The sequence below is a fragment of the Rana temporaria genome, chromosome 4, assembly GCF_905171775.1.
Source record: "Rana temporaria chromosome 4, aRanTem1.1, whole genome shotgun sequence".
Classification (NCBI taxonomy): Eukaryota; Metazoa; Chordata; class Amphibia; order Anura; family Ranidae; genus Rana; species Rana temporaria.
The window spans coordinates 44,874,362-44,899,113 of NC_053492.1; positions in this window are offsets into that span (position 1 = coordinate 44,874,362).

Genomic DNA, 24,752 nt, shown 5'->3' on the forward strand with positions numbered 1-24,752 from the left:
AATCTAAACAACCCTAAAAACACTTAATCTAAGTAAAGAAAAAAAAAAAGAGTCGGAATTGTATAGATATTCCATAAATCACTTCCATTTGCTTTTTCAAGGTCTATTTAAAGAGGAAATGATCAGGCAGCTCAGTGGTCAGTATTATTGTAGTATAGGTGGTTAAGATAAATAATTGCTTTTCAATCTAGAATGGAAAAAAAAAAAAATCTCAAAAGACTGTAGTCTTCTCAGCAGATGATCAGTACAATGTGTGCAGAAAGAAGAGCAGATGATCAGTATAAGGTGTACAGAGAGAGGAACAGATGATCGATCGTAGCAGATGATCAGTAGTAGGTGAGTGGAGTAGATGATCAGTAGTAGGTGTAGAGGGAGCGGAGCAGATGATCAGCAGTAGGTGTAGAGGGAGCAGAGCAGATTACCAGCATGTAGAGGGAGCAGAGCCGGTGATCAGTAGTAGGTGAGTGGAGTAGATGATCAGTAGTAGGAGTAGAGGGAGCAGAGCAGATGATCAGTAGTCCTAGTACAGTAAGTGGACCAAATGATCAGTAGTAGGTGTATAGGGAGAGTAGCAGATGATCAGTAGTAGGAGTACAGGGAGCGGAGCAGAGGATCAGTAGTAGGAGTACAGTGAGTGAAGCAGATGAAAAATAGTAGGTGTACAGGGAGAGTAGCAGATGATAAGTAGTAGGAGTACAGGGAGCAGAGCAGATGATTAGTAGTAGGGGTACTATCAGTAGTAGGTGTACAGGGAGAGTAGCAGATAATCAGTAGTAGGAGTACAGGGAGCAGAGCAGATGATCAGTAGTAGGGGTTCAGGGAGAGTAGTAGATGATCAGTAGTAGAAGTACAGGGAGCAGAGCAGATGATCAGTAGTAGGGGTACAGTGAGTGGAGCAGATGATCAGTAGTAGGTTTACAGGGAGAGTAACAGATGATCCGTAGTAGAAGTACAGGGAGAAGAGCAGATGATCAGTAGTATATATATTGGTAATGGACACAGGTACAGCCCACAGTGATCAATTCAGTTTCCAGTGAGTAGATATAGTCACAGTCTCTTTGCTGTTGGCGTAAAACCATCATCTCATGCTGGATGGGATAGGAGATCAGATCTGGGACCTCGTTTCCTTCTGAGTCTAAACAGGTAAAGGTAAGGCAATCCGCTTCTGAGATCACAGATGGGGATCTGTCTGCATCTGTGTTCAGCCTAGAATAAAAAAAAAAAAAAAAAAATTAAGAAAATAAAGGACCATTCAACTTAGTTTTATTTTAGTTATAGGTGCTGAACCTCCCTGCAGATTGCCATGCCACGGTCTGGACCTGCTTGTAACAGGATAATGAAGTATCAACAACATATCAGTGGTAATATCTGTGCTATTTCCTCTTGTAACTATGTTCACGGGTAAGACTGACAGCACTGTGCTAATCAAATAGGTACCGCCGCACCCCCAAATACACAGCCTCTCTACTAGGGAGCAAAGGAAATGTGTATGTGCTGCTAGGAGGTGGGAAATAAAGAACTTCTGCAAGTACATAAAAATACCTGTTGGGCTTCCACAAATGTATATAGATCTTAATTTCCTATTGCGGGATGACATCACACAGCATTTTTGGAGATTGCGTGGTATCAGCCCTACCCATTGTCTTTTTCTAAACTACAGAATTCCTCCCAATCCCCTTAGCTCCACAACAGAGAGAATGATGGTTCTGCAGTCCAAAATAATTAACATATAATAACATATTTGTCTGTATGTGTATACATGGGGTTGTTATAGATGCAGGTTTTGAGGCTCTAGACCAGGGATCTCCAAACTACTAGCTTTTGTGGAACTACATGTCCCATGAGGCATTCTCAGACATGACTAAGCATGATGTAAATTATAGTTCCTGAACAACTGGAGGGCCATAGTTTGGAGACCCCCTGATCTAGACTGTTTTCTCTGAGTGGAGAAATTGCTTTCTTTGGGGGTTTTTTTTCAGTTTTTTTTTAATTCCTGGGTTGTGCTCTGGAGTCCAGAGACTTCAAAGAGTCTTGGGAGGAAAACATCCTCCAGCCCTAGGCTCAGATTTTACTAGGGAGTGGGGACCAACAGGCTGTTTGTGCAGGTGTGCACAGTCTTCATAATCAAGGGCCTAACAGTGGTTCATGGCTCCATCTTGGAGACTGGAGGTCCTCCATCCAGAGGTTAGTGCATGGGCCTATGCTGTAGGGAGCTGTGAGAGGTATGTAGAGTATGCCATAGCTCCCAACTGTCCCTGATTTCGAGGGACTGCCCCTAATTTGGAACAAATTCCTCATTCCTCCTCATTTATCCCTCATTTTGGTCTGATCTATATAGATGTATATAAAATGCACATTTTAGCTATCAAAGTGTTTTCCCAGTGCTAAACCTTTCACCTGATTTCTAAATTGCTGCATTTGTAAATTCCAAAAGCCAATATAAAGGAATAGTAGTGATAAAAAAAAGTACTTATGAGTTTAACCAATCTTGTTTTTTTGTACAAGTCTCCTTTAAGGGGGCATGGCATGGGTTGTGTCCTATGCCTGCATACTTTTGCTGATAGGTGTCCCTCATTCCCATCTCAAAAAGTTGGGAGGTATGGTATGCATGTGAACACACTGGTGCTATTAGGCTGTCTGAACAGACAAGGGCCTGAGGCCTGTAACAGGCGCTCCTTGCGCCGTCATAATGCGTTCTGTGCTGGAGCGCATACGCGGCGCCGCGTGCGTTCCAGCTTTGAGAACGGAAGTGCGCCGCGATTCACGGCGGTTGTCCGAATCAGTGCCTTATGCACTGCACCTGTTACCTGCACCTGTCTGCTGCCTATAAAGGCATCCAGCTTGGATCTAAAAGGCGTTCTATTATTGTCAGCTGTAGCTCGGCCACGCTACAACCATTAGTGCCATCCCACCCCAATGCTGCAAACTACATCAAGCTGCAATTCGAGCATTATCTGCTGTTACTTTGACTACTTCAGACTGCCATTGCCGGGGACAACCTTAAATACCTTCCTTGCTGACACCCTACACTACGGAATCCCTTATTGCTACATTCAAGCCCTGCAAACGGATAAGTATCAATTGTTTCACTTGTAGTACTATAGAAAGTTCTGCTGCATATATTCCTCCTATAACAATTGCTGTTATTTATTATGGCTTGTAGCTATTAACATACTACTTGGGACTAACTTGTGGCTATGGCTGTTTGCTGAGGAACATCTTAAAGGGACATCTATTTTCAAAGTTACCTGAGCTATATTTGCCTCTCTTATGCAACTATTAGTTGTCTTTACAATTCCTATTTTCTACATGCTTGACATAAGTGTTACTTGTTTATGGGCTTTGCCCTAAGTTGCTGAACATGTTCGCTCTAACTTTTCTTTTGCTAAGGGTTGTAGGTATTTCATACCAACTCCCTTAGTGACTTAATGCATTTCTTTATGTTTAAGTGATATGATGTAGAGAACCCCCAAACTCCTGTTTGTGTGGAGTGACGCCTGGGGTCCCGTACTGATAATCACTTGCATATAGAAGTGCATTGGAATCTCCACGTGTAAGCTAAAATTTTAAACGCTAAGGTTTGGTTGCATGTTATAATGCGTCCAACCTTAGTAGCTCAACGCCTTTCTTTATGTGAGAGAGAGATGATGTAGAGAACCCCCGAACTCATGTTTGTGTAGAGTGACGCCTGGGGTCCAATACTGAATTCTCACATAAAGAAGTGCATTGAAATTCTTGCTAACCGCAGGTTTGGTTCACTCCCGTTCACCAGAGCTGTTACAAGGCTAGAGTTGGTGCTGCAAGAGTGAGCCTGGAGTATGGAGTAAGTTATTGTATAACATTGGAGGAGAAATGCGGGACATCCCAGGTAATCGTTTGATTTATGTTGGAACTTTTGCTTTACCTTTACATAAAAGTGGGCTATCAAGCTCTGAAACAGATTTTCCTGGCTGGTTTAAACTCACTGAAAAAGTCTACAAATTGAATGAAATCCCCACAAATATCAGCGTGGAGACCAGATCCAGACCTTCATGCAGTGACAGTTGTAATATCACTACGTTCCCAATGTAAATACAACATGCAAGTGTTGTGTTTACATTAACTTCTACAGCTGGTTTATATGGATCAGAAGCCCAGAAGCTGAATGTTCCAGCTCCTGGGTTCGGCACTTTGTGTGCCAAAACCAGGAGAAGCTGGTGGTTCCAGTGCTAGTGTTGGTAGGGGCCAGCAGGAACTGCTGAGACCAACTGCCAGTTTAAACTGGTGCTGAAACAAATACTTTCTATCCCATCGCTGTATTAAAATAGGACTCAAGTGGTAAAAAAAAAGCATTTATTTAAATCTCTGTTTGTGTTGCTGTCTGTTAAAATGTTTTTTAAGAAATGAGGGGAATGATAGCAGTAAACACCCAACAAGGGTTTTAATCGTTCCTCAATATATACAAAACAAAATAAATGGTTTGACTGGACACACAATTTAAAGCTTTACAGTTTTCTGTGAAATTCTTTACAGGTACGTTTGCCTATTTAAACAGATATATTTGGTATTAGAATCAGATGTTAATAGAAACTTCTACCTGTATTCCCAGGGTGACATAGAGCGACTGTTAGTATCCACAACCTCCATCAGACTATCCAGATAATGGCTGTCAATACCACTGATATCCACAGTAGCGATGGTTGGGAGACGCCGGCTCTTCCTCCCCGTACATCTTTCTCTGGGCTCTGGAGGGAGGACGTCTTCTCTGAGCCCATCTTGAGAACCCATGGGTGACATATACTCCTCCAGGGGGAAAGTCGAAGAGCAGACAGACACCAGGACTGCAACCTATGCAAAAATATAAAATAATTTTCTGTAACATTTATATGGCCTAAACAAAATAAATCCCAGACAAAATGCAAAGTGAAAGAGAAAAAATTGGCAGAGCTATTTTTCAGTGCGTTTGTTGCAAGAACCCAAACATATCACATGTACAAGAAAGGTGAAAAAATGACTGTTAACTTTTATATCACATATGAATAGTAATGAAAACTAGGTAATTATGTTATTCTAGACCTAACCTCAAATAGCTAGAACTATTCACTAACCTCCACCAGCCCCTACACCAGCCATTCTCAACTAGGTCCCAGGAAACCCTAGGTTTCCTCAAGAGGTTGCTGTGACTGATTGACCTTCCATATGATAGTACCTACATAGTTCTACGGCCAACACCATTTGGCAGAGAAAGTGTCCAGACACCAATGATCTTATTAGTTGACTGATAGGGTGGAAATCTGAGTAGCACTGTAAGGAGAGCATTCCACCCAATGACCAGCAATGTAAGTGGCATTCTTCCAACTGGCCACCAATGTAAGGAGCATTCTTCCAACTGGCCACCAACGTAAGGAGCATTCTTTTTACTGACCTCCAATGTATGTAACATTCTTCCCATTCACTGTCAATGTATGGGGCATTCTTCCCACTCACTACCAATGTAAGGAGAGCATTCTTCCCATTGACCATCAGTGTACAGGACATTCTTCCCACTAACCACCAATGTAAAGAGAATGTTAAAAGGGGGCCAAAGCATTGGGGCCCGATTTCTTGGGACTGGGGCCACCTGGCCCCCTTTTTGGGTGGTAAGGGGTTAAGGGGGTATAGGTAAAAGGCTAGGCAATACTGTCCCTTTAATTCGTTAAGGTGCAGGTGGGAGCAACCCAATAGGAGAAGGTTCTGGTTCCCCAGAGAAGGCTATTAAAGGGCTGCAGAGGGTCTAGGGCGTCATCTGCAGCAGCCCAGGAAGAAATAAGAACTCCCTCCCTTCCCATTGCGACATTTTATGTGGTAGGGTCACCCCGAAATCTGGGGGGGGGGACATATTTGGTGGTGATACAGTGAAGCTGCCTGAGTTTCGAAAACTGTGATGATTTATTGGATTACTATACAAGTGTTTCAGTTATAATGGTTGTGTAAAATATTATGTAAACCAATAAAGTGTCGCAGCCATTTCTGCCAAATAAACATGGTTTGGTGTTTGTTTTTTGTGGTTGTACCTGGGGAAAAGGTGGTAGCGGGTGTGCCCTACAGTGCCATTATTTCAACTGACCCCCAATGTAAGGGGCATTTTTCACACTGACTACCAATGTAAGGGGGGAATTCTTCCCACTGACCACGAATGTAGGGGGAATTCTTCCCACCAAATACTAATATAATAATCATTCTTCTAATTTACCCTCAATAGATTTATTTCAGCAGTGATTTCCTCACACCTGACCTAATAGGGTTCCTCTGGGGTAAATGGGAAAGGCTACCCTACACTGTTAACCGCTTAAGCCCCGGACCATTTTGCAGCTAAATGCCCAGGCCAGGTTTTGCGATTCGGGACTGCGTCGCTTTAACAGACAATTGCGCGGTCGTGCGATGTGGCTCCCAAACAAAATTGGCGTCCTTTTTTCCCCACAAATAGAGCTTTCTTTTGGTGGTATTTGATCACCTCTGCGGTTTTTATTTGTTGCGCTATAAACAAAAATAGAGCGACAATTTTGAAAAAAATTAAATATTTTTTACTTTTTGCTATAATAAAAATCCCCCAAAAACATATATAACATTTTTTTTTTCCCTCAGTTTAGGCCGATACGTATTCTTCTACCTATTTTTGGTAAAAAAAATCGCAATAAGCGTTTATCGATTGGTTTGCGCAAGATTTATAGTGTTTACAAAATAGGGAGATAGTTTTATTGCATTTTTATAATTTTTTTTTTTTTTACTACTATTGGCGGCGATCAGTGATTTTTTTCGTGACTGCGACATTATGGCGGACACTTCGGACAATGTTGACACATTTTTGGGACCATTGTCATTTTCACAGCAAAAAATGCATTTAAATTGCATTGTTTGTTGTGAAAATGACAGTTGCAGTTTGGGAGTTAAACACAGGGGGCGCTGTAGGAGTTAAGGATCACTGTGTGTGTGTTTACAACTGTAGGGGGGTGTGGCTGTAGGACTGACGTCATCGATCGAGTCTCCCTATATAAGGGATCACTCGATCGATGCGCCGCCACAGTGAAGCACGGGGAAGCCGTGTTTACATACGGCTCTCCCCGTTCTTCAGCTCCGGGGAGCGATCGCGACGGAGCGGCTATAAATGAATAGCCGCGCCGTCGTCCCGGATCGCTCCCCGAGGGATCCCGCCCGCCGCACGCAGCGGAGGGGGTCCCGATCGGACCCCCCACCCGCTAGAAGGCAAGGGCGTATATATACGCTCTTCTGCCTGTCCGTGCCATTGTGCGGACGTATATAGGCGTGCGGCGGGCGTTAAGTGGTAAAAACAGAACTAAAGTCAGTTTTTAGGAAATGCTGACAAATAGACAATTTAAGACAGTAAAAACTCTGGGCCAGATTCAGATAGATCAGCGGATCTTTAGATCCGCGTAATCTATCTGATTTAAGATCCGCCGCCGCAAGTTTTAGAGGCAAGTGGGTAATTCACAAAACACTTACCTCCAAATTTGCGGCGGCGGATCGTAAATCCCCCTGCGGAATTCAAATTCCGCGGCTAGGGGGAGTGTAGTATTTAAATCAGGCGCGTCCCCGCGCCGATTTAAATGCGCATGCTCCGTCTGAGAATTTTCCCGGCGGGCATTGCTCCCAATGACGTCGCTAGGACGTCATTGGTTTCGGCGTGAGCGTAACTTGCGACGAGCGGTTTTGTTAATCGACGTACGCAAACGATGTAAAAAAAAAAATTTGACGTGGGAACGACGCCCATACTTAACATTGGCTGCGCCTCATAGAAGCAGGGGTAACTATGCGCCGGGAAAACCTATACGTAAACTTCGTAAAAACACTGCGTCGGGCCCGCGTACATTCGTGAATTGGCGTATCTCGCTGATTTACATATTCTCGGCGTAAATCAGAGAGAACGCCCCCAGCGGCCATTTTTAAATTGCAGTTAAGATCCGACGGTGTAACACAGTTACACCTGTCGGATCTTAGGCATATCTATGCGTAACTGATTCTATGAATCAGTCGCATAGATACGACCAGCCTAACTCAGAGATACGACGGTGTATCAGGAGAAACACTGTCGTATCTCTTTGAGAATCTGGCCCTCTGTATGTAGTATGCCCTGCCCTTCCGTCCCTTTACTGCTTGTCCCCCTAGCAATTCCTGACTATCAAATGACAGCTGGGAGTTGTTATGCAAATGAAGCAGCTGTAGAAGCTGCTGCTATTTATTTTAAAGGGGAGTTCCACCCACAATTTCACTTTTTAAATATAAATACCCCAGTAATACACAAGCTTAATGTAGTCTAGTAAAGTTAGTCTGTAAACTAAGGTCAGTTTTGTTAGGTTGTTAGAGCATTTAGTTAGTTTATAATCTAGAAATAGCCTGTGGCCATCTTAAGTGTGGGCATCATGAAGCCAGACTGTATGACTTCCTGGATTTCAGCCTTGCAGATCTCGCACATGCTCAGTGCTGCACAAGCGATGTAATGGGTTTCAGTCAGGTTTCCATAGCAACGGGAGTGTCAGAGGAAGTTGCCGCCCCTTCTCTATGCAAATAGGCTATTTGCAAGGACTACTGGGATACATGATGCCTATCCCAGAAACCCTTGCGAATAGCCTTGTGACTTAATAGCCTAGGCTAATAAGGAGGAGGAAGTAATGAAGGACTACAAAATAAAGGTATTTACAAGCAACAAAATAAATAAAAATTGTCCATTCTGAACACTATGAGATTAGGGCATGCAGCACAGACAAACATTTTTTTTTTTTTTTTGTTACTTTTCTGTTGCATGCATTTTTTTTTGCAGGACAATATCACCCAAAGAAAGCCTTGTTGGAAAGAATCAATAGACTCATAGCAGAAATAAAATATTGCTCTGGTCCATAGGAGATGTAGAGGTGTGAGAGCCAAACTATATCATTATTCTAAAAGAGGCTATACTCTCCCATTTTCAATGGCCAAATGTATTTTTTAAACTCCTTGACTCTGCTATCTCTATTGAGGCCAATACATTTTCTTGAAATGGTGAATATTTGGCAACGCAAACACGAACACTTTTGCACATACCAATTGGTCAACGTGGGCACCCATCACATTTGCAGAGGTTTTCAGAAACACATACAATAGCACACACACACACAGACAACAACATAACTTACGGAGATGAGGATGTAGCCTGTGATCACCATACTGCTGTTCCTGTAGAGCGTTGTCTATATTCTCAGAGATCTGGAGGTTTCCTTGGTCTTCTCTGCCAGGGATCTGCCCTATATATACCAGATGTACCTCCATCTGTGATTTCCATCTTATAATCAGCATCCTAAAAAGTTTGTGAAAGTTCCTGAAGTTTTGGCCTCTGAACTGCTCCCATCTTTCGGAACTGTCTAGGTGACACTTGCATTTAGTTTTGTCACTAGGTTTTTAGAGATGATCTAACTGCTCTGTGTACTTCCCCAAAGTACCTTCATATATTATCTCTTATTTTATCTCTCATGAGACTGTGGTGTCTTATCTCTACAAATTACTGATTGGATTGTTTGTTTTTAAAGGAACCCTTTGTGAGAGACACCTAGAGACTTGTTCTGCAAATACTGTCCTGCTGCCATATTGAACTGCGAGCTTAAAGTGGTTGTAAAGCTTTAAAAAAAAAAATTTAAATGACAAACGGGTCATAATGACCTCCACTGTGCAGCTCGTTTTGCACAGAGTGGCCCCGATCCTCCTGTTCTGGGGTCCCTCGGCGGCTGTCTCGGCTCCTCCCCGCTTCTGGTAACCCCCTCTGGGAAGCGCTCTCCCAAGGGGGTTACCTTGCAGGCGCGCTCCCAAGTCCTGTATTCAACAACTACAGGACTCGACCCCGGCCGTCGCGTCATTGAAGTTGATTGACAGCAGCACAAGCCAATGGCTGCGCTGCTATCAATCTATCCAATGAAGACCTAGGAACAGCCGAGAAGACCAGGCCGAGATCAAGCGCGTTCTCGGAAAGGGGACTTTCGAGGGCTCAGGTAAGTAAACTGGGGAGGCTGAACCTTTACAACCCCTTTAATATTATGAGTCAATGCCCAGAACAAAGCTTTACTTAGTTTTTTGATCTCACACATGTTTCAGGTCAGTAACTATGGCTGGCCATACAAGTATAGAAATCGAAAAAATTCCTCCACCCATGCTTAACATCGTAGATGGAGGAATTTCCCACTGCAAAAAGTGTACTCTGGCAGCCCATTGGATGCAGGTGCTGTTTGGAAAAACAATTTTCCACCTGGCTCCTTTGACTTATTTTAGAAGGCGGTTGGGTAGAACGGTGTTGACATGGCCACCCACTGATCAAATTTCAGTCAGTTCATCAGGAGCTCAAGGGAATTGGTTCAGTGTATGACCAAATTAAAGGTGTTAAATCCAGCTGGTTCAAAGGAGGTCAGCAATGATAGTGCAGTATTTCTCTTAAGCTGACCATACACAATAAAATCTGATTGTACAATCTCTTGTAGATCTACCATCACCTATGCAGAGCAAGGACTTGCTTGAGTTGATACAAGTTGAATGGTTTGGATAGGGTTGTCCTCAAAGTACAAAAGTACTAGTGTTGGCAATTCTAAAGGAGATTTTTTTACAGCTTGAATAGAAATTTGCATGAAATATAGTAAAACCCTATAGTAGCTGTAGCATCCCTAAATTGTGACCAGGGATGACCTTGGGTTTGGTCCCAAACAATGTTCGTCTGAACCAAGAAGGACGCTGTCAGTGCAAGTCCAATCAACTTTGGTTGGGACATTCCGTTTTGTGATTTAATTGACCTTATTTGGTCATATTAGGTCAGTGTTGTCACGAGCATCCCTGCCCCTTTGTGTATGTGCAGCTGTGTGAGGAACATCCTGGCCTACACTAGTGTGGGCTAACCTGTAAAGGACCAGGGACGTTGGAATGCACTTTTTCAGGTATGCCTGGGCAGCACATCAGCCTGTAGTTATATTTAGGAGTAAGGAAATATCATGTCTTGCCTGTTGGACTGTAAAATGTCTACCTTTGCAACTTTTTTAAGTAAAGCATTGAAACTTTGGCCATGCCTGGTCTGAAGTCATTACCACTTCAATACTGGGCACTTTTACCCCCTTCCTGCTTAGGCCAATTTTCAGCTTTCAGCACTGTTGCACTTTGAATGACAATTGCGCAGTTTTGCAATACTGTACCCAAACACAATTAATTTTTTTTTGGGACAGATAGAGCTTCTTTTGTGGTATTTAATCACTACAGTTTATTTTTTAAATTTTGCAAAACAAATGCCGCCCCCTCTGTCCAGCCACCCCCTTTATGACCAATGGATAGATTAATGCATTGCATGAGAGAACGGGAGAAGACATGGAGGACATGGAGGAGCATGTCCATGGAGGAGCATGGAGGACACCGCTCGCCGCCATCACCCACTGCCCCACCAAGACAGGGTAAGTGGCGGACAGATGGCAAGCGGGTGGGGGGGTCATAGTAGCAGCATTTGATGCGCACAGTGTCAGAATTAGATGGGCAAAGTGGCAGAATCCGATGGGCACAGTGGCAGAATTTGATGGACACAGTGGCTGCATTTGATGGCTCAGTGGGAGCATTAGATGGGCACAGTGGGAGCATTTGATGGGCACAGTGAGAGCATTTGATGGCACAGTGGCAGCGTTTGATGGCACAGTGGCAGCATTTGATGGGTACAGTGACAGCGTTTGATGGCACAGTGGCAGCGTTTGATGATCACAGTGGCTGAGTTTGATGGGCACAGTGACTGCATTTGATGGGAACAGTGGCTGCAACTGATTAGCACTGTGGCAGCATTTGATGGGCACATTGGAAGTAATTGATGGGCACAGTGGCTTCAATTGATGGGCACAGTGGCTGCGTTTGATGGGCACAGCGAGGCTGCAATTGTTTTGTTTCCCAAATTTTTCAGTTTGTTTTGCACAACCCCCCTCCCCCAAATTTGAGAACCAGCCACCACTGACACAAAGTTAAGGTACCCTGTGTGTGTGTGTAAAGTGACCTGGTAACAAAGTGCCTAACATAGTCCAGAAGAACCCACCCTGGAGTAGGCCTCTAGATTAATGCATTGCATGAGAGGACGGGAGAAGACACGGAGGACATGGAGGAGCATGTACATGGAGGAGCATGGAAGACACCGCTCGCCGCCATCACCCACTGCCCCACCAAGACAGGGTAAGTGGCGGGCAGATGGCAAGCGGGTGGGGGGGGGGGTCATAGTAGCAGCATTTGATGGGCACAGTGTCAGCATTAGATGGGCAAAGTGGCAGCATTCGATGGGCACAGTGGCAGAATTTGATGGACACAGTGGCTGCATTTGATGGCACAGTGGGAGCATTAGATGGGCACAGTGGGAGCATTTGATGGGCACAGAGGGAGCATTTGATGGGCACACTGAAAGCATTTGATGGCACAGTGGCAGCGTTTGATGGCACAGTGGCAGCATTTTATGGGTACAGTGGCAGCGTTTGATGGCACAGTGGCAGCGTTTGATGATCACAGTGACTGCGTTTGATGGGAACAGTGGCTGCAATTGATTAGCACTGTGGCAGCATTTGATGGCACAGTGGCTGCGTTTGATGGCACAGTGGCTGCATTTGATGGGCACAGTGGCTGTGTTTGATGGGCACATTGGCAGTAATTGATGGGCACAGTGGCTTCAATTGATGGGCACAGTGGCTGCGTTTAATGGGCACAGTGAGGCTGAAATTGATGTTTTTTTCCCAAATTTTTTAGTTTGTTTTGCACACCCCCCCCAAATTTGAGAGCCAGCCACCACTGACACAACGTTAAGGTACCCTGTGTGTGTGTAAAGTGACCTGGTAACAAAGTGCCTAACATAGTCCAGAAGAACCCACCCTGGGGTAGGCCTCTTATGTGACCATCGCTTGGCGCCCAACAAGGAGGACAACATGGAGGACATGACTGACATCAATCCCCTACCCTTACAAGTACATGACATGCATGGACAATCACAGTAGGTGGGATAAAGCCCTCTTGCACAGGATTAAAATTTGTCTTTACAGAGGCACCTATAGGTTTCCAATCATTTCTGTTTGAAGGTACATCTAAAGTTCACTTGCACTTCAAGAAAGTTATCTTCACCCAATAATAAATCTGCATGTGCCCTGAGCTGTATTTACCACAAGGCATAGATGGGCCTTTGTCTGGGGATTTAAAGTAGAACAATAGGCAAAACTTTTTTTTCAATTTTGGATAGAGTTTGGAAGGGTAATGACCCCGGTCAGATTTCTTTTTGTGATCTGTGTCCCATTGGAGAGATTTCTCTTCACATCATGTCCCATAGCCAAACAGGCAGTAAGAGGAAATATCTGCAAACCGCCAGGTCCCCAGAACTAGTGTCCCCATTGAAAGATTTCTTCTCTATTACTTTTCTGGGGACAAACCAAAATTTGGGATTTTCTTTTACTATCACTTTTAATGATAATGGTAAACAGGACAAACAGAGAGGGGGAATATCCTTAATAGGGGCACAGACAGCAATAAAAACTATCAAGCGTTCTGATTCCTCTCCACTCTATCTAAGACTAAAAAAATGTTTTGCCTTTAGTTATACTTTAAGGAAAGTACCACCAAGCAGTGGCGTCGCTAGGGGGTGACTACTGGGGCTATAGCCCTGAATCTGGGGCCCATAGCCCAGAGTCTCTTACCTAGGGTTGGCTATGGGCTCCATCGCCTCAGCTGGTGGCCAGGGGAGGAACATGACTAGTTAATGTTATCAGGCACAAGCTCTTATCTCCAGTATATTCAACAGTTCCGACAATTTAATCATTGTCCCAACGTCCACTTCTATATCAATCTGCCGTGCAATGGCGCAGCATAAGGATTACACCGCCGGGACTATTTAATGATTTTTTGGGCTCAGGCGGAGTAATCCTTGTGCTGAGATTCCCGGCAATTATATTGCCCGGCATATTGGTTTAGAAGTGGACGTCCGGACCAGATATGTCATGATATTTTATATATATACACATACATACATACATACACACACATGTATATTATATACGTGCATATGCCTGCCCAAGCATATGACTTTCTTTACTTCGCTGCTATGGGCTCTAGCCCCAGATCTTTTGTAGACCTAGCAACGTCCCTGCCACCAAGCAACAAAATGTACAAACTTGTTCTTACTTGTGCTATATTTTATGGTATGGTCACCTCCGCATATTTGTAGGTAAATCCTGCAAAATAAGGGAGGGAATCCAAATATCATTCACGCCAAACATGCCGTTGCTTTGGATTAGTTGAGCCAGCGTGTCAACCTCAGTTCACACAAAATGATTAGCTCATCTGTGAATCTCAGACCTTGAACAAGCATGCAGGATAGGAGGTCAGAATATTTTATGACTCTCTAAGTTGTAAAACTATGCGTGTTAGCCCTCACAGGTTAAATACTGGGTCATGTTTGCAAGAATATCAAAAATTTGCACCTGTGTAATTGATATCTGATTTATCACTGTGTCATGTCACTTTATTGCCCGACTCTGATAACACAAGTGGTTGCTGTAGTATGTCCAGCATTCTTAACTGCCAAGTTAATTAGTAATGAGGGGAGAACCCAGTGCATTGCGAACAAGTAAGTGGATGAAGGCCAAAGAAAAAAGGGAAAAGCAGGACGTGTGCTATAGAAACTGGATATGAGGTTATGTGTGCTTCTGGATGACCAAGACTGAGTGAGGGATTGTCACTGGGATCAAAAAGTCCCCAACCAGTATCAATGCATAGCTCCCAACTGTCCCTGATTTGAAGGAATGTCCCTCTTTCCCCCTCATTTGTCCCTCATTTTGGTCTGATCCATATAGTTATATATAAAATGCACTTGTTATCTTTTAAAAAGTGGTTCCCAGTGCTAACCTTTCATAAATTGCTGGGATCAGTAATAACACACAAACACATCATTAGCACCACAACACTGTGTTATTCACACTACACTACACTGTGTTAAAAAAACACTGCACTACACTGTGTTATATACACCTCACTACACTGTATTATATACACCTCACTACACTGTATTATATACACTGCACTACACTGTATTATATACAGCGCACTACACTGTGTTATGTACACCACACTACACTGTATTATATACACCGCACTACACTGTATTATATTCTCTACACTACACTGTATTAAATACACTGCACTACACTGTATTATATTCTCTACACTACACTGTATTAAATACACTGCACTACACTGTATTATATTCTCTGCACTACACTGTGTTTTATACACTGCATTACACTGTATTATATAAACCACACTACACTTTATTATATACACTACACTGTGTTATATCCACCTCACTACACTGTATTATAATATCTGCACTACAATGTGTTTTATACACTGCATTACACTGTGTTATATACACTGCACTACACTGTATTATATACTCTGCACTATGCTGCGTTATATACACTGCACTACACTGTATTATATACACCGCACTGCACTGTATGATATACACCGCATTACACTGTTTTATATACACCGAACTACACTGTAATATATACATCACACTACACTGTGTTATATACACTGCACTACACTGTATTATATACTCTGCACTATGCTGTGTTATATACACTGCACTACACTGTATTATATTCTCTACACTACACTATATCATATACACTGCACTACACTGTATTATATTCTCTACACTACACTGTATTATATACACTGCACTACACTGTATTATATTCTCTACACTACACTGTATTATATACACTGCACTACACTGTATTATATTCTCTACACTACACTGTATTATATACACTGCACAACACTGTATTATATTCTCTGCACTACACTGTGTTTTATACACTGCATTGCACTGTATTATATAAACCACACTACACTTTATTATATACACTACACTGTGTTATATCCACCTCACTACACTGTGTTATATACACTGCACTACACTGTATTATATACTCTGCACTATGCTGCGTTATATACACTGCACTACACTGTATGATATACACCGCATTACACTGTTTTATATACACCGAACTACACTGTATTATATACATCACACTACACTGTGTTATATACACCACACTGTGTTATATGCACTGCACTACACTCTATTATATACTCTGCATTACACTGTATTATATACACTACACTGACTGCACTAAACTGACTGAATGCTTAATTCACAAACTACCTTGCTAATCTCCATTAATATACACTATACATGGCTGACGTGTAAGCAGCCTTATACAGTATAGTGTGGGGCGTGGACTTAGCCCCTGAGCCATGATTGGACAAAGGCACCCTGCCTTTGGCCAATCATGACTCTCACATTACATTGCGCTGTGATTGGCCAAAGCATACAGGTCAGGTGTATGCTTTAGCCAATCAGCAGCCATCAATTCACTGTGATCTTGCAGTGCATTATGGGGCGCTCGGAGGCGGGTGAACTGCCCGCGAGTACCCCATTTGTTTGTTTGTTCAACAAACGAACACCCAATGTTTGAGTCGAACTTACGTTCGACTCGAACATCGAGCCCATCCCTATTTAGGAAGTATGGAAGTTTCCGCCCCAGTGGAGTTGGTAGATGAACATACTAGTGTCTTTCTGTGAAGAGCTGATTTCATGCCAGGTTGGCTTAAAGGTCTTCTATCTGTAAAGACTACGGCCCGGATTCACAAAGCACTTGCGCCGACGTATCTCCAGATACGCCGCGTAAGTGCAAATATGCGCCGTCGTATCTGTGCGCCGGGCCCACAAAACTAAGATACGCCTAAAAACAGGCTTCATTCCACCAACGTAACTTGCCTACGCCGGCGTAGAGTGGGCGCATTTTTACGCTGGACGCATGTGGCGCTCCCATTGATTTTCTATTCAAATATGCAAATGAGGAAGATATGGCGATTCACGATCGTACATACGCCCGACGCAGGCTACGCGATGTGCGCGTAAGTTGTACGTCCCCCATTGACAACGTCCAATAGCGACGAAACGCGTCTGGGAAGGATCACGCAGTGACGTCACCACGACAAGGAGTAGGGCTCCTGTATGCCGGCCGGCAATTTACCTTTTATGCTGTTTTTAACACGCTCGTTTGTGAGTATTATTTTACCCTTTTTTAAAATAAAAGTGTACGTTACAGAGTCACGCTATGTGCGCCTGTCTTTTTTTATTTATATTTCCATGGTGGTGCTGAGACATCACGCTCAGGGGACGGAGAGCTTCCTGGTGAAATTCTAAAGATTAAAGGCCTGGGCTGGGCTATAGCCACCTACCTCAAACAGCTTGCCTTCTGGTAAGAGGCTTTCCATTTTCTGGTGGAGGGTCACCATATGCATATGTGTCACTGGGTGGTGTGGAACGTAGGATCGACCATTACAAGGACTGTATCATAATATCTGTGAACATATGTGTGTCATCTGATCAGCCACGGATCCATCAAATCTTTATTGAGTGTGATTCAATTGACTTTTGTGGCGCGGCTTTTTCTTTTGTTTATTTTCTATTGTGTTTTCGCACGCCAGCTGCTGCCGGGGACTGGAGGGCGGGGGGGATATTAGCGCGGTTTTTTGTTGTTTGTGATTGCTGTCGGGAGAATATAATTGCTGGGCAGGAGGGATATTCCCCTGTCACCACTGTCTGTTGATGGGGGAATCATGCAAGTTTCTTTCCTGCAATCTGTGGATGCAGGAAAGAAATTTGCACCATATATTATCTGCCTAACTGAAAGTGAAAGTAAATTGTGAATGTTTTGAAAGAACAGGAGAGGGGGAGGGAGACAGATGGGGAGAGAGAAGGGATGGAGATAATGTAGTTCAGTGATTACAGTGTACTGCAGTCTGCAGTGCACACACTTAAACACGGCCCAGGCTAGAATATCTGGGTGTGTGAGCGCTCGCATTATGCAGTGTCGGCGAGCACAGGGAGGGGGGAGGAATCCCCCGCAGAGCTGACTGGTTACGCTCTCCCTCTCGGGGAGCAAAATACAAAAATTGCAAAAAAAATATATATATTTTTTTTTTGGGGGGGGCACATGGTGGGGCACAGCATGATGTTGGGGGGGTCAGGGCCCCCTCTGCCCCCCCTAGAGATGCCTCTGGGCGTAGGTTACATTCACGCCGTAGTCAGTGATCCGGCGTATCTTAGGCAGTTGTTCCGACGTGATTGTGAGCATGCGCACTGAGGCCTTGTACACACGATCAGTCCAAACTGATGAAAACGGACTGAAGGCTGAAGTCTGATGGTCTGATGGTCTGATGTGCCTACACACCATCAGTTCAAAATCCGATCGAGTCCAACGCGGTGACGTAAAACACAACGACGTGCTAAAAAAACGAAGTTCAATGCTTCCAAGCATGCGTTAACTTGATTCTGAGCATGCGCGGGTTTTGAACCGATGCTTTTGCGTACTAACCATCGGTTTTGACCCATCGGTCATCAGTCTGATTTTAAAGCAAGTTTTAAAACTTTGGTCTGAAGGACAAAAGTCTGATGGGCCATAAACACGGAAGGTTGAACTTCAGTCCGTTTTCATCAGTTTGGACTGATCGTGTGTACAGGGCCTGAGATGCGTCCACGGGACGGCGCATGCGCCGTTCATTATACGTATCTGTCTGGCGCTCGGCCCATCATTTGCATGGGGTCAAGCCTCATTTGCATGGCTCACGCCCACTTCCACCTACACCGGCTTACGCCTAGGAAACCCAGCGCAGTTTTGGGAGGAAGTGCTTTATGAATTCAATGCTTGCCTCTGCGTCGGCGCAGCGTACAGGAGATACGCTACGGCGGCATAAATGTGCGCTGCTGTCTGTGAATCCTGGGCCTACAACTTTTTGTCCCTCATCTGGAGTCTGCCAAGTCCAGGTTTGTCCGGTGCCCTCTCTCTCCCATGAGTGCTGAGTGAGAGACATAAAAATCTATCTCTTGCATCGAGAGTAGGGTTGCCAACTCATCCCTTTAAAACAGAACACATATGAATTACACAGGTTCTGAGGCTAATTTAATACAAATAAGGCACCAAGTGAGTTTAATTACCTCCTTAATCAGCCACAGAACCTGTGTAATTAATATGTGTTCTGTTTTAAAGCGATGAGTTGGCAACCCTAAGAGAGTGACTGGCATCCATCTGTACACATTTCTCCACTTTTGCTGAGGACTATATCCTGAGGTAAAATGCTAGCCCACCCTGCCTCCAAGGCATCTCATGTGCCTTGGGGTCAGGGAGGTGCTACATTTATACACTTACAGCATCTTTATGAAGAAGTGAATGTGACATTCACCAAGCATACACTGGTGAATCATTCTCAGTTTTTTTAATGAATGCACAAAGAAGATATACTTGGAATATCACATTTACTGCTTGTAAAAATGATGCTCCAAAGTGTAGTGTAGTGTACGTTAGGCCCAAAGTTTTTCCCTGTTTTGGAAGGGGAATTATTTGGGAAGTGGAAAAGCCTCTGCTCGTTTACTTTGTCTGTGTGTGACCCTGTTCCATAGACACGACACAAAGTGAGAAGAAACCATAACACATTGAGAGGAATTCCCCTTTTGGACAGTTGTCACCAAAACAGGTGTCCCTATTAGAAGATTTACTCTCACCCTATGAAAGAGAAACAGCATGTTCCAATGACAAAGTGAATCTCCTCGGTGCAGACATAGACAACCATAAAAACGTAGCCAAGGTACTATTCCTTCCCTATTCCATCCAAAACTATAGGCTTGAATATTAAATACATATTTTTGAATGTGGCTTCAGCATCAGCAGTCAACAAGTTATTGAAACCCTTTGAGTTCTGGGGTTTCCCTATCACTATACATACACTTTTATAACAGGGCGTATTGCACCTCTTTCATTGTGATGTGTTAAAGCACTGCACCGCACCATACATAGAGCCATGGGCGCCCGCAGAACTTTTTTCAATGGGGGTGGGGGGCATCATTTTATTCTCCCATGATCCGCCCCTTTTTGACCATGTCATGAAGAGGAGGGGCTTAGTCATTATCACATAATGCGCAGGTATGTGCCCATCGATTGCAGCCTGTACAGTACGAAGGGTGTACAGCAGTAATGGTGCGTCCATAATGGGCGCAGGAGCGCCGCCTCCTCTCTCTCCTGCACCGTCACTCAAGTCAACAATACATAGATTCATGCATTGCATGAATCTATGTATTGTCGCCAGCGCCGCTGCAGCCCACTATTCAGATGGCTGGCCCCCTGGTGAGCACTGGCCATCTGAATAACAGCAGTTAATTGGTTTTGGTTTTTGTCTATCAGAGCCAGCGGCTTCCAAAAAGTTAACCAGGGGACGCACAGGGTGTGCGTTCCCTGGTTAACACTGACATGCGTCTCAGCCAATCAGGTTCACCGGGTCTGGTTACCGGTAACCTGATTGGCTGAAGTGACATCGAGGGCGGGAGAAGACATTGGGGGATCGTGGAGGGAGGATGGCCATGCTGACCCGAGAAAGGTAAGTGCCGGGAGGGGGGGGGGGGGGCCGACAAATCTGGTGGTATTTGAGGGGGCAATCTTATGCCACTTATGATGGCATGGCACAGTGGCTGCGTTTGATGGCATGGCACAGTGGCGACAATTGTTGGCACAGTGGCGACAATTGTTGGCACAGTGGCGACAATTGATGGGCACAGTGGCGACAATTGATGGCACAGTGGCTGCGTTTGATGGCATGGCACAGTGGCTGCGTTTGAAGGCATGGCACAGTGGCGACAATTGATGGGCACAGTGGCTGCGTTTGATCGCACAGTGGCGACAATTGATGGGCACAGTGGCTGCGTTTTATGGGCACAGTGGCTGTGTTTGATGGGCACAGTGGCGACAATTGATGGGCACAGTAGCTGTGTTTGATGGGCACAGTGAGGCTGCATTTGATGTTTTTTTTTTCGTTTGTTTGCGCCACTCAAAAATTTTGAGCACCAGCTGCCACTGGTGTACAATTAGTGTAAATATATAGGGTATGGTATTAGTATTCACAGGAAGGAAGGTGGGTGTATATAGCTGTATATAGGACAGATGATGTATATCTGCAGTTAGTGATGATGGAGGAACGTCTCTATAGACAGGAAGAAAGGTGGGTATATACAGCTACCTGTATATAGAGACCTTCCTCCATCATCGCTGACTGCAGATATACATCATCTGCCCTGTATACCCTGCATATACCCTGTATACATACAGGACAGATTATGTATATATGCAGTCAGTGATGATGGAGGAATACAGGAAGGAAGATAGGTGTATATTAGACATGTGCGCTGCAGAAAAATGTGTTTGTTTTGGTTATATTCTTTTTTTGCATTTTTCGGAAATTCTGTAAATTCGAAAATTCTAAAATTTGAAGATTCGGAAATTCGAAAATTTGGATTTTTTAATTTCCGAATTACTGAATTTCCAAACTTCCGAATTTTCAAAATTTCGAATTTCCAAATTTACAAATTTCCGTAATTCCGAAAATCCCGAAATTCAGAAAAATCGGAAATGTTCAAATTCGGAAATTCGAAATCTTGGAAATCCGAAAGTACGAAAATTCGGAAATTTAAAAATTCTAAAATGTCAATATCGTATTTGTCAAAATGTGTTAAAAAAACAAATTTGGAACTAAACAAATTGCACATATCTAGTGTATATAGCTGTAAACAGGACAGGACAGATGATATGATCTTTCCTATATACACAGTGAATTGCTTCTCCTGCTCTCCAGGATTGAGTCTGAAAGAGTGACTCCTCCCCAGGGCTAGAACTGAGCTCCAGTAGTAATCGGCGTGCGGTCCTAGCAGTAGGACGCACGGCTCCTGGAGCCAGACAGGCAGGGTTTTCACCCAGCACCTGCCCCTGTTCTCCCCCTGACTGCTGTCTGCTTCCAGCTCTCCTTCGCAGACTACTACCTGGCTTCCCCCTGGCCTACCCTGAAGCTCCTTGGCTCTCCCTTTCGCCCCCTCTCCAGGGAGGACCACAGGTAAGCCTGCTCTCAGGGCCATCTGTTGGAATCACTGACGGCCGTCCTTTTCAGGACAAGCCGCCGAAGAAACCCGACCAGTACGGCTCTCCCCTTCTGCCTACCCCTCTACTAGACCCCCACATCACCTCCATAAACAAGGGATCCCCCCTACCACCTCCCCGCCGCAACCTTCTGCCGTTTTCCGCACCCATCCGGACATCCGCGCCGGCCTGTGGAGAGCCGCGGCAGCCGCAATCTAGGAAAGGCCACCGCCTCCCACACCCGGCAAACTCAGCCAGATCACCCTGAAACCCCCCTGCCCCCAGAAAAGATACCTACGCTTCCCGGCGCTCTTCCCAGCCAGCGATCAGGGCCTTCACAGCTGTCAATCTGCTGTGGAGTGCTGTCAATCAACAACCAGGTGGACCGGATGGTCTATCTGTTCTCCATCAGGTCTCATCCACCCTCACTGAAAAATTGGCCTCCTCAGCAGAACCAATCCACCCAACAGGCAGCTCCCAGCCTGGTTCCTGCTGCCTGATCTGCCACCATCTGCTACACCCCGCAACAAGGGTGCCCCTCATCACCGCCACCCCCCTTTCAATACAAGTAGAACTTGATCCAGGGCTTTGCCCGATCGCCTCTCGAGGGGTCAGGAAGGAATTTTTTCCCCTGCCGCAGCAGATTGGCACAGCTCGGCCGGGGTTTTTTGCCTTCCTCTGGACCAAGCCAGGAGGGAGGATTAAGTTAATCTCCCCTCCATCACCCCTAATAAATCTCCTCCCCCCCCGCATGGTGTTTGGCGACCATGGTTAAGCTGCGGTATTCCGCAAAAACCATTTGGGGTCTGAGGCGCTTTGCCGCAATACTACCAGCCATCACCAAAAGCGCCCTAAGAATCGAGCGATTATTGAAGATCGATCGACGATCGACTGTCAAAAATCTCAGCCATTTAGCCAAGCCTAAGCACATATCATGTGCTTTGATCAACACAAGATCGGCGGTAAAACACCGACTAGAAATCCACGATTTCATTCTACAACACGATTTAGACTGTCTATTTATTAGAGAGCTGGCTCACAGCCGACTGTAACACCATTCTCGGAGAATTGGTGCCAACAAACTATCGTATCATAACTGAAAACAGAATAGGGCAAAGAGGAGGAGGCCTGGCAGTGATCCATAAGAATCACCTGGCAATCACTAAACCAGCCCTTCAAAACCCTCTTCCATTCATGGAAACCCTTACTCTACAACTACAAACAAATCCCCAGGAGACCGTCCATATTCTACTCTGCTATAGACCACCTGGCCCAAAATCGCAGCTTCTGCCATCATTGACGGAGTTCATCTCCACTTACACCCTTATCAGCAAACACCTTTTGCTGCTCTGGGATTTCAACCTTTGGGCCAACTCCTCACAAGACCCCGTTGCCGACGCCTGTATTGACCACCTGGAAGGATTAGGGCTACAGCAATTAGTATACATACCTCAGGTCACACACTCGATCTTATTTTCAGACAAGATCTGGAAATAAACGTCTTGGAAAACGAACCGTTGCCATGGACAGATCACCATGCAATTAAATTCATAATTTCCAAAATCCCCCCCTTAACAAAAACATCAAAACCAGTGACAACACACTGGACTAGATGTCAGAAGAAGCTCCACTCGGAACTCTTCAAAACCACATTAAGGGAAAAAATAAAGACAATCCAACCACACCAAACGGTCTCAGAAACTATGAATGCCATAAATGCAGCCCTATCACAGTCAGCCGACTTAATAGCGCCGAAACGAAAAACCTGCATCCGGAAAAACACCTCTAGCTGGTTCAACAACCAGCTATCGTTACTGAAGCAAGAGCGCAGAAGGGCGGAAGCCGCCTGGAAAAGAAACGCTTCAGAAGAAAACCTCATCATCTACAAGGCCATAACAAGAAAATATCATAAAGAAATTTTCATAGCCAAGAAAAATTACTTTTCCCAGGCTATCAACAGCGCCCTCAACCGCCCCCGTGAACTCTTCAAGATGGTCACTCAGACCATGAATCCCGTCTGTCTTGAAGCCCCCAATTCAGACACCCAAGAGTTCTGCAATGAGTTGTCGGATTACTTCATTAATAAAATTGAGGGAATCCGGGAAAGCATTCTACAAAACAATACCCCCCTCAACCCCCCCGCAATCATTCACATAATACCCACAGAAATTGACCACAATTAGGTAAGTTCACTCTAGAACCGATCTCCATCGATGCCACTAAAAATATCATCAGTGCTCTGCGAAACAGCACAGCACCAAATGATATCATTCCCACCAAACTGCTGAAGGAATGCGCCGACATCTTGGCACCTCCTATCACGCAGCTTATAAATCAGTCCTTCAAGGAAGGGATAGTGCCCTCCCAGTTGAAGGAGGGCATAATTCAGCCCATCTTGAAGAAACCCACCCTAGACCACAAAGACCCCCTTCATCGCCGTCCCATAACAGGCCTAAATGTCCTCTCCAAGGTAATGGAGAAAGTAGTGGTACAACAGCTGCAACAGCATCTAGATAACCTACTTGACCCATTCCAATCGGGTTTCCGCCCCGGACACGGTACGGAAACAGCATTGCTCAAAATATGGGACGACGCTCTAGAGGCCGCAGACGAAGGAGTCTCCTGGTTCTACTGGACCTGAGCGCTGCCTTCGACACTGTAGACCACAAACTGTTACTGACTCGGTTAGCTGACGTAGCCAAAGTCGCAGAAGGTGATTTACCTTGGTTCTCCTCTTTT